The sequence below is a fragment of the Paramisgurnus dabryanus genome, chromosome 10, assembly GCF_030506205.2.
Source record: "Paramisgurnus dabryanus chromosome 10, PD_genome_1.1, whole genome shotgun sequence".
In the NCBI taxonomy this organism is placed as follows: domain Eukaryota; kingdom Metazoa; phylum Chordata; class Actinopteri; order Cypriniformes; family Cobitidae; genus Paramisgurnus; species Paramisgurnus dabryanus.
Window position 1 is genome coordinate 28,903,776 of NC_133346.1, and position 12,004 is coordinate 28,915,779.

At 35.9% G+C, this 12,004-nt stretch overlaps 1 long non-coding RNA gene across 2 annotated transcripts; it reads left to right on the forward strand.

The window, feature by feature from the left end:
• Positions 1-1,870: 1,870 nt before the first annotated feature.
• On the forward strand, positions 1,871-11,746 carry LOC135718243 (uncharacterized). 2 transcript variants are annotated; one of them, XR_010520699.2, is made up of 5 exons: positions 1,871-1,929; positions 2,733-2,790; positions 2,890-2,925; positions 5,584-5,628; positions 11,443-11,746. It is a non-coding gene; the product is annotated as an uncharacterized lncRNA (long non-coding RNA). The 2 variants fall into 2 exon arrangements; XR_010520700.2 differs by having other exon boundaries at positions 1,892-1,929; positions 2,753-2,790.
• Positions 11,747-12,004: the final 258 nt, after the last annotated feature.

A 12,004-nucleotide genomic window follows, 5' to 3' on the forward strand; every position in this document is an offset into this window, starting at 1 on the left:
TGACGTGTGTATCGAGACTGCGCCCCTGTAGGCCGGTCTGGTGTACTGCACCTCCTAATTAATATTCATATTTGTGTATGGAATCGGAGGTTCTGATTGGATGACCACCAGATGTCCTCATAATTTCGGAATTTGCCAAACCACTGTGTTAAACGCACTTACAAGAAGGACGGTAACTATAGCGATAACGATTAAGAAATAGTCAAAATATAGTTCTAAATATAATATAATAGCAGAATCCAGAGCACACATGAAACACAACAAAGAAAAAATATCACTTTTGAAACGATTACACTGATTGATGACGCTTTCTCACACCTGGCCCAAGCCATTTGCGGATAAATCATCGGTGCGAAGGGACGTAAGGTAAGACACACAACTACTTTTTAACTTTATAAACTGTTTGAGGTTACAACGTTTAAATATTCTACAGTTAATTGCACGTAAATGTAATAATTATTAGCAGTTCAATCTAGTTTTGATGAAACCAAACTGCATCTTTTCCTGACCAAGCGTGAGGAATTAAGAATATATTATTAAACAATTATTTTGTCATTAAACATTTGCTATCTTATCATGCTTCATGTTAAGTAGATAAAGATTAGTAGTATCATCCAAAATAAACACATTACAAGCTGTTACTTAAGTAACAGCTTGTAGTGTGTTTGGATGATGAATTGCCAGATTGAGAACATTATTTGAAAGATTTTAAGTATTTGTGGCTGTAAAATTATGTGTTTATAGGTTTAGTGCGGTAAACTTCGTTTTACACGACGAACTGTTTCTTGTTACTTTGTGACGCAGTTACCCATGTGCTTGCGGCCTGCTACTTGTAACAATTGTGCACTATGAAGAAAGACAATGCTTGCATTGCTTACTGTAACTCTAATAATGTAGTTGTTTCTTAGTATGACTTTAAGGTCTGTTGTAAGATATGTTGTCTTTGGTATCTGGATGTTTATTCACCTATATAAACTTGACCATGCCTGTGAAAACCCAGTCAAAGCAGTTTTTGGTCATTTATTGTATTATTTCAGTCTCAGAAAATCATGTTTTTGAGATTCCAATGTCATATTTTATGTATTGTATGTATGGACAGGTTGATGGAAAATTTTGCTGGTACCTGTGACCATATGACAATAAGAATCATTACTTCAATTCCAATTACTGTCTATATAGGAAATAAGAGTAAATACTTTATAGTTGATTAGGTCAGTGGTGTCTAAAAATCATTGTAAATTTTGTAAAGTGACTAAAATGTCATTGTGCCTTTACAGGAAATGACAGCAACAACAAGATCTCAAAGGGCCAAGCTAAAGCCAAATGATGAAGCTGCATATTATATATCTCCCAACAAACATGAGACGTCCAAAGGACGTTCAGATTATGTCCATATCGTGTCGGTCGGTCCAGAACCTAATCTGCACCTAATCTGCACGTCTAAACGACGTGCAGATCCAGTACAGTATTTGGACGTCTGACTACGACGTCTTTTGGACGTTGATATGCAGTTCAATATTTGAGGGTCCGTTCTTGGACGTCATTTAGACGTTCAAAACAGGTTCAGAAAAAAAAAATAAAAACTTATGCAATAAAAACGACAAATGAGTTCTGATTCAAAACAATGTAACATGACGTTTTTTTTTGTGAAAATTCTTTAAGGTGATAAAATATGTTATATTTTTATGAATGAATGTTCACAACGCGTGCCAAAATCTACTGCATTTCTTTTGTGTAATTTGCAAATTAAACCAAATTCAAGTGTGATTTACAAAAATAATCAACATTGCAATTTTAAGTTTAACCACACGGGTGTGTAAAAGCTTAGGTGGCGAGGTGGCGCGTGATCTTTTTTTGCACGTGATCAACAGACGTAATTAAGTATCGCCAGCGTAAACGTACTCAACGGACACAACCTGCTGTGAACAGGTAAGTTATGTTTATCCATTCCAAACAGTGTGTGTTTATTTTGTTTTGTGTACTTATTTTATTGTCAAAAATATTTTTGTTAGAAAACGTCGAGTTTTTCGAGAATTGTTTTCGATAAACTGATGACAGAATTTGACACCGCGGAGGATAACGTTCCGTAGGCTATTTTTAGACTTGGTTAGTTGTTATTAACGAACTGATGCCTTGGTTAGTTGTTATTAACTGACTGTTAATATGTTCGCGTATTAAATATTTTTCAGTGAGTTATTTTAGACCGTCTTGGGGAACTCTATTATCTCTTTCAGTCCGAGGGGGACTCGTTCCTTAATAACAGCCATGTGAAACTAAATACACGGTCGTAAAATTGACTTTTCTTCCCACACAAAAAATGACATCCGTCCTTTTATAATATTAACCATTTGAATGCATTTTTAATGATTTTGTCTAAGTGACATGCTTGAAAGTGGGATTCTATGGTAAAAGTTCACCTGTCAATCAAAGAGCTCCGTTCAATACAAGCGCACAGGCACTGTAGTAGACAGCCAGACAAAGAAGTGATTAAGTAAGGAAACTAACATAATGATAACTTGATAATGACCCCCTTTGCCTTGCAATCTATTCATAAAATTAAGAGCCTTTATTAACCTTTGGAATTTAAACAAAATAGAATAATTGTCTTTTCTGTCATGTTCTTAACATACTGTTTAGTCAATAAAGATGAATGAATACTGAATGCATATTAATTTACAAAGGCATTTGCAATATATTTGACTTCTTTTTCTCCTTTCTGTTTTTGTAAACAGGACCTACAAACACCCCAAAGGCTCTTTTCAGAGCCATTTGACCAAGCATCTTTGTACAGTAAGTATTTGTTTTGATTAACCTCAAAGAAAACAAAATACATTTTAATATATGCTGACGTTTGTAATATCTTGCTCTTTTTCAATTATGTTTCAATAGTGCCGGTTTTCCTTCAGTAGTGCCAGTTTTCCTAAGGTAATTTAAGATCTTTTTAATTAACCATTTTGTTCAATTTCATGTAAAGGTCCCGTTTTCCGGATCCCATATTCCAAACTTTAGTTAGCATTTAATGTTGCTGTTAGAGCATAAATAATACCTGCAACATGATAAAGGTATATTTTCTCTAATACAATTCACCTTTCAAAGCCTTCAGTGACCTGCCGGTTTGTACTACAGTCCTCTACTTCCTGGTTGAATGATGTCAATATTAGAGGTGTTTTTTCCTAACCTCTACCCACAGGAATATATCAGTCACCAGCTAAGCTCAAATGCAGTGTTGCCAGATAGAATTGATGGTTTCTACCCCAAAAACTGTCCAAAACCCACCCAAAGGCACAAAAAATGCCCAAAACATTTAATCAACATTTTGATTCAATTTGATCAGCATTTAGTTCTTTAACTACCACAGTTATTGCACTATAGCCTACTATAGCTAGCAATTAAACCCCAGCAGCTACAGAATCACAATAGTAAAATGACAACATAACTCGTTTACATATACAGCTATGCCCCTCACCACATGCAAAATGCACGTTTACAGTGTATATTTAGATAGTTTTGGGATAATACAAATATCTAATTCGTTATTAATAAATTCAACAATGTCTGATTTTATCTATTTATATTATTAATAATAATATACCTGTATTATACTCCTTATAAACAGGTGTGTGAGTAAGAGCTAGAGATCGTATAGGCTAACTTTTAACGTTAAATGCACAACAATAATTGGCTGTATGTTAACATGCAAGGATGCTGAAAAGCACTATGAACATCTGAACCTTTCAGAACTATGTAGCCTACGAATCATTTTGATTGGTTGATTCTTTGTTATTTATAGGGGCGGTTTCCCGAACAGGGATTAGACAGAGCTGTCCAAACTGAAAACAACTTGCAGTGACATCTTAAAACACATCAGTGCTCTTTGTTTTGGTTCAAAATGCACACAAGTAGGGGTGGTTTCCCGAACGGGTATTATTTTATGCCGGGATTAGGCCTTAGTATAATTAGGAATTATAACTAGTTTTCAACAAACATGCCTTACTAAAAACATTACTGGTGTCCATTTTGAGGCTAAACAAAGGACACTAATGTATTTTAAGATATATCAGTGCAAGTTGTTTTCAGTTTGGACAGCTCTTATATTTATTTTAGTCTAGGAGGACTAGGGGTGTGACGGTCATTATATAACCGTGAGACCGACGGTTATAGTTGAACACCGTCATTAGAACTCTATAACCGCCAAAACCGTGTTATTAAAATAAAATTAAATTATTAAAAAAAAATTTATCATAAAGAATTTTTAAATACTAATTAAAAACAATTGTTAACAGTCTGTGTTATACGCCCCCTCACGTTCTCACGCAGTGAAAAATACAGAGCGGAGCAGACACTGACAACGCGCTGACATACAGGACAGACCAGGTTACTTTTCGGTTACTTTTGAGATTTAACATATTTAACAAAGTCTCACCTTTCCAATCATCTCTTCCTTCTAGTTAATTTATAGCATCAAATAAACATGAATGACCATGAGAAGGAATGTTGTTTTAACCGCGGAAAGGCGTCAGTACACTCCACTTTTCAAGTTCAAATCCTCCCATGCTAATCTACTAACTCTCTTGAACGCACATTCACTGCTAGTTGTCTTGCTGTTAATTTTAAAGAAACGTAGAGCAAGTAGCTAATCAGTGTCTAGTTTATTCAAACGCCGGGTGAGCACTGTGCAGCGCGTCTGCGGAGAGTGTTTGCTGCGCGTGGCCATTGTGCTTTTACACCGGCTGCGTTTAATAACAATCTCAAGTTCACATTACTTTCTTTTACCTGCGCATTTATGAGCAAAACCTCTTCAATACGCTTTTAATCCACATTGTTTTCGTGCTGTTCTGGTCCATGTAATGACAGATATAGACACAATTACAGACATAAAAAGCCCAATGCACAAATCTGTTTCTCCGAAGATTATTAAAATAGATGATAGATAGAGGATTAATTTATGCTGGGCAGAGAGTGACAGCGCAGTCTTCTGGCAACAGTGTGTTTTTTTTTTTATATTTCATTGCTTTCTGTTAAATTGTTCAAAGTTATTACTGTTTAAAACACACTTGGCATCACATTCATGATTTTATGGTAAAATGACACTTTCCCGTCAATCCACGAGCATTTAAACGAGCAAAACGCCCCCCACTGACGGTTATGTGACGAACCGTCACATTTGACTCCCGTCATAACCGTCATCACCAATTCTGAAACCGGCACACCCCTAAGGAGGACTAATCTAATCCCTGTCCGGGAAACCACGCCGTAATGTTTTTAGTAAGGAATGTTTGTTGAAACTAGTTATATTTCCTAATTAAACTAAGGCCTAGTCTTAGCTTAAGCTAATCCCTGTCTGGGAAACCACCCCATAATGTCCCATGTTTAAGACTGCATATATATACACACGCATGTAATAACTTTTAATTTGCTTGTCTTGATTATTGGCATCCTAAGATATTATATAACTGCCTGTGACATTCTTGGAGTTTGACTTTAATAATAACATAATTCTCAACACTTGGTAATGACTGTACTGTAATATTGTGTGTCAACAATTGCAAATAACATATTAATGTTCTTTCTTTAATATATTAGATTTTACCTCGTCCTCCACTGCCTCCAGTAATTCCTGGTTTTAAGGTTAGTCATTTTTTTGTTTGTTTTCAGTGCCATTCGTCTCAACCCTGACTTCCTAAATAGTCTAAATTTGAATACAAAAATCTGGGCTTGATTTGGTTTTTCTGAAGGTGTTTAAAAGATTTACTGTTTTTGATCCTCTGGGTCTAAATGACCCTACAATGTGAATAAGACAAGTTACAATTTTTTAATAGTTTAATTTGTCGAAAAAAGAAATGCATCCAATATTAATGTGAAAATAATATACATGTACAAATCCCCGGTTCTAGAGAACAAACATACATACTTTCTTAAGCACACACAAACACACAAGTAGAGTTTTTTTACAGATGTTATATATACATCAGGGTTCCCCAAATCTTACCCTGGAGGGCCGGAGGACTGCAGAGTTTAGCTCCAACGCTGATCAAACACGCCTGAGCAAGCTAATCAAGGTCTTCATGATCACTAGAAAATCACAGGTGGGTAAGTTTGATTAGGGTTGGACGTAAACTCTGTAGTGTTCCTTAACTCCAGGATAAGATTTGGGGAACCCTGATATACATAGTCATCATTCAGTTATTATTGAAGAGCCACACAGATCCAAAATCGAAACTGACCTGTATTGCAGTGTGTCATGTAGCTGCCCATCAATGTAAACAATGTGCAAAGTAGTTGAACCAAAAACTTTAAAGGCGGAGTCCACGATGTTTGAAAAACGGTTTGGAAAAGGAGACGGGCCGACTACCAAAACACACTTATAGCCAATCAAATCAAATCAAATGCCGGGTTGCGTATGTGTGGGGCGGGTCTATCAACAGAAGGTCCAGATTCTATTGGGGTAGGGGCGTGTTTGTTTAGGTGATTTCAAATATCAACATTGGCTTTCAAACATCATGGACTCCGCCTTTAATACAAGTTATTGGCTTCTAAAGTAGGTCGACTCTTACTCACTGAAACGAGTCGTTATATGGACTGATTCTCCTGCCTGACATTTTCCACGTCACACGAACACTTCCACGTCACACGAGATACTAATCTCCGCCTACAGCCTTGCCTGCGGGAGAAACGAAAACTATGACCTGCCCAAAGCTAGTTAGTGTGTAAACATCATGCTGTGTTTTCAATTTGTGCTGTTTTCACTACCAAAGGAGACATTTTCAAGGAGGGTATACTAAATGTTTGGCTGTGAAGAATCTGTGGTTAAAATTAGGGGTCGATCGATTATCAATCTGGCCGATTATAGACGTCGATATTAAGCATTTTGCCGACTATCAACATCGGACATTTTAAAAGCCTATTTGCCGATAATGTAATTTGATTTGAAATGCACTATTTCGGCTCTGACGCAGCCATGGATTTAGTGAGAGCCGTCGGAACACGGAACAGGGCACTCTATTCAGTTGCCTACAGCAATGCCTGCCCCTCGCCCATCTGATTTGTTGGGAGTCATGAGTCCGGCCAATCAGCGCAGGAGGCTGAAGACACCGCAGAAAGCGCTTGCTAACTCGAGCTGCTTTGCAATGATTTCGCTCTGTGAGTTGACACTGCAATACAAGAGTTTAGCACGCGTTTCAGGCAGTTGACCGAGCTGGCATTTGCACGTCAATGTAAGTCATGTCATTTTAAAAATACAAGCCACTTTAAAGCATAAAGAACTTGACCACTTTGGTCTTCACTCAGTGTGCTCTTATGCACGCGCACACAGCCGCCTGCTTGCAACAAGTAACAGATCAAGTTATTTTTTGCGACTTATTTATTACACAGAAATGTTCATATACACACGGGTATGCTTAAATGCCTGTTTTGAGGACATACAGTTGCAATCAGAAATATTCAACCCCCTCACCTCAAAAAACATTATAGTGATGTTGATAAAAAAATAATAAAAATCTCTTGGAATGTTAAATATTTTGGAAATCTTCTTATACCCAAGGCCCTTCAGATGTGATGAAATAATCTCCTCTCTTAGCTTTTGTGGAAGCTCCTTTGTCTTTCCCATGATTGCAACTCACCTTGAAGACCTTGATGGTTGGAGTTTATATATGCATCACAGCTGAAGCAAAATGGATCGTTATAGAGTTCCTAAAGGCTTAATGAGGTTTCAGCTGCACTTCAGGCCATAAAAACTGTCAGAAAGCTTTAAAAATAACAATATTATATAGGGGTTGAATAATTGTGACATGGCTATCTTAACAAAATATACTATTACACACAAATACTACATCAAACATTTTCTGTTTTGATTTTATGCCTCACTTAACTCATAAAAACTCATCCAAAGCAGAATCCCGCACTTTGAAAAGATTTTTATTTATAAATCCTTAAAACTCTTTGGGGGTTGAATATTTCTGATTGCAACTGTATATACTTAAGGAATAGGCTGTTGAACCAACTAATTGTGCCTATGATATGGTATTAATGTTATAGTTTTATGAAAACATTTGTAGTCTTTTTAAAAACATACAGAATGAAGCTATGAAGGCAATTAAATTAATTACACCTATTACATAATACAAATTGTTTAGTTAATCATTATATCCATATGATTAGGGATGCTCCGATCAGGATTTTTGCAACCAATACAAATTACCGATCTTTTATCTTCGCGATCGGCCGATACCAATTCCAATTTTTTTAGCTGATATGCAAGCTATTTGATGACTGTAACTGTTACATTTTTTTCTAGATAACGTAATACCACAGATGTTGCCTTGGTTATATTACTTACAGTAATTGGGTATATTATTGTTTTAATAGAGAATCAAATAAATTAGCACTCTTCTCCAAAGAGTTATTTAATATCTCTTTAAAAACGTTTGTCTCCTAAGAGTACTGAAAATAAAACACTTCACAGTCTTTACTGTATGTATTAAATATACACACATTCGTATGAAGTATAACAGTTCCTTAGTCAAGAGCAGAGAGTGATTGTATTGAGAGATGAATTATGATACTGTAGCTTTAAGACGTGAGAGAGATCGCTCTGTTCACTTGCACTGATGACAGGCTGCTGTGTGTGCGTGCGGCGGCTGAACGCAGACAAGAGCAGCTGTGAGGAAAATGAACGTTTAAACGCTCAAATGTTGTTATTATTAATATGATTGTTATAATTAACATTTCTTAGAGTCAGAAGAATTAAAAATGTTTCAAAGCATTGAGAGTTTTTGTCAGACCCTGAGTCTTAATTTTGACATTAATTTTCATTTTTACACCAGCCATATCAGTTCAGAATATCAGTTGTCGGTCTACTTGATCAGTAATAATCGGTATCGGCATTGGCTCTGAAAAACACATATCCGTTGACCTCTAGTTAAAATTAATTTTTCACAGAGGGATTTATTAACTCAGACGTTTGGCAATGAAAGATTGTTCAGTACCCACTTTATTTGAAACAACATGCGTCTCCTAACCACAACCTGTAAGTATGAGTATAGCTACATACTTGCTTAAATGAGTGTAAAATGTCTATCATCGTTTTTATTGCCTCGTTGTTTAAACTCGGAGAGTCACGTTAGCAAGCAGTTAACGCATGCTCACTTATTGTTTTGCTATGACACGGTTAGTTTACATAAATGCTTAAATGAGTGTAAAATTGTTAGTTTCTATCGTCGTTTTTACTGCTTGGATTAATGATGAATGATGGAGTTGTTAAACTCTATGGGGCGGTTTTCCGGACAGGGATTAGACTAGTCCTAGACTTAAACACTTTTAAGAGCTCTCCAAACTGAAAACATCTTGCACTGACATATCTTAAAATACATCAGTGCCCTTTGTTTTACCTCAAAATGCACACAGGTAATGTTTTTATTAAGGCATGTTTGTTAAAACTAGTTATATTTCCAAATTAAACTAAGGCCTAGTCCTGGATTAAGCCAACCCTGGTCCGGGAAACTGCCCATATATACTGTCAGAGAGTCACGTTAGCAAGCGGCTAGCGCATGCTCACTTAGGTTTTGATATGACCCAGTTAGCTAACATAAATGCTTAAATGGGTGTAAAATGTTAGTTTTTGGTTGTCGTTTTTATTGCTTGGATTAATGATGAATGATGTGTATTAATGTCGATTAGGGATGCAGCGATTAACCGGTTTCACTATTAACCGCACTTTAAAATGTCAGGGTTAAGTAACCGTAAAGTTTTCACTACACTGCGTGTTTTTGTTTCACGCACGCACAGACAAACCAGATCCACGAACCACCAAGAGGCGCATGCATCATGATGCACTGTATGACAAAGCTCCGCGTTCAAAAGAATATGTGGCCGCGTGACGTGTCTCTTGGTTGTTCGTGCATCTGGTTTGTGTGAGTGTGTATGTGTGTGTGTGTGCGTGCGTGCGTGCGTGTGTGTGTGTGTGTGTGTGTGTGCGCGCACTTACATGAGTACGTGAAAGAGCCAAACTCCATGTCTGTACAGCATTAAAAACTTCCTGCTCGTGGATCAAACCTGGGCGGGGCTCCTGGTGGTCTGACTGCATTTCCTTAGGTTGAATTCTTTTAACGCGTTTATGATTAATTAATGAATAGCTTGAGTTAACATGTTAATCTTGCCACCCCTAATATTTATATTTTATTTTTGTGTAATATAAAGCTACACCTGTCAAAATGACTCGCAGTACCTGGTCCAGGATGACCCTGTGTTATTATTCGTTTTGAGAACGACTTAATGAATTCGTTTTACTTCAAACAAACCAAAATAATATACATTTATTCAGTCCAAATGTAAAATTACATTTATTCAAAAGATCATTAAAATGAATAGCCTATAGGTTTCAAAAGACACCTATAATGTTTAAGTCAAAGCCAGCTAAGTTATTATTATTATCATTTGTCCAAGAATTGTAGAAAAATACACAAACTGAAAATACAGAAGAATTTAGCAATTGTTAAAAAATTTATTCATGTGATTTTATACATTAATGTTGTAAAAGAAATGAATTCTTAATAACCGTAAAACCGTGATTATTTATCAGACTATAACCGCACCATCAAAATCTATAATCGCTGCATCCTTAATGTCGATAATGTCTTCTCAGTAAATCATGTTAGCACTAGGTCAATACATGTTGCACTATTGTTGGTCTGTGCCACTGATCTGTGGTCTGCGCGGAGACTCTGTCAGTTGTCCAATCAAAGCAGTGTAGGCTACTGAAAGGTGGGGTGTAAGCAGACTAAGTCGTTGAATGGCTTCACACGAATAGTTGGGGGATCTCTGAGAAATGGGTTAATTTTAAATGTATATTTTGAGAAAATTACAGTGTGTTTTGACCTTGCATGCGTTTAAACCTGTTGTCCGGGACTAATAAACAGTGATAGGACGCTTAAAATTGTCATCTTACTGGCTCTTTACTTAATGTTTAAAATGTTTTAAATATTTTTTGTTTCAATGAAATGATTCAAAAAAAATATTTTTAATACAAACATGGCTTGAATTGCCTTTAATTCATTATGTCATGTCAAGAATAGCGTTTTACAATATTAATAACTATAGATTTATATCTAAATTAGCTATATAGTATGTAATATTATTTGTAATTACTGTAATAAGTAAAAAAATTAATCTGTCAATATAGGTATTACAGTAAAATACACTAAAAATAAACAAGAAATAGACGTGCTGCCAGTACTGTAAAAATACAGGGAAATTGTTAACAGATGATAAATCATGAGGTGAAAATTTACACCTAGAGGACAGTTGGTACAGTGCTGCAAAAGCTATGAAGTAAGGGTGTACAAAGGATTTAAACCTTGCTGTTTTCTTATAACATGTATGTGTACTTGGTGTATGACTACAGGCTGCTTTTGCATATTTATATTTTTTGTCTTTCCATTTTTACAGGTGGAGTAATGGAGTAAAGATGCAACGGAGCAGCTGATAAGAAAACATGCTTAAGACCATCTTAAACGTGCACCATCAAGAAAGGGAGGGGTACACAATAAACATTTTTTTTAACATTACTTTTTGAATAGATGCACTTTTTAAATTTTTTTTTAAAGTATATATATTGTTTATTTATGTTGTTTTTAAATGTTATAATTGTATTGTTTTTATTTGTTGTATTTAGCTTTTATGCATTTGTACACACACAAACACACAACCACATTTATACAAAATAAGTTTTGAATAAATACGTTTAATGGAGTGCAAAGTGTGAGTCTTTATTTAGCTAAATGATGTCTAAAATGAGTCTGCAGTTGACGTTATAAGACGTTGAAAATATGTCCACAATGACCACATTTCAACTAAATTTGGACCTTAAAAAGACGTCCTATGGATGTCATTATTGGACGTCCAAAAGACGTCAGAAAAAGACGTCGGAAAACCTTTCATTCTGCACCCTGATGGGGACGTCTTTTCAACGTCTTTATTGGACGTCAGAAAAAGACGTCGGAAAACCTTT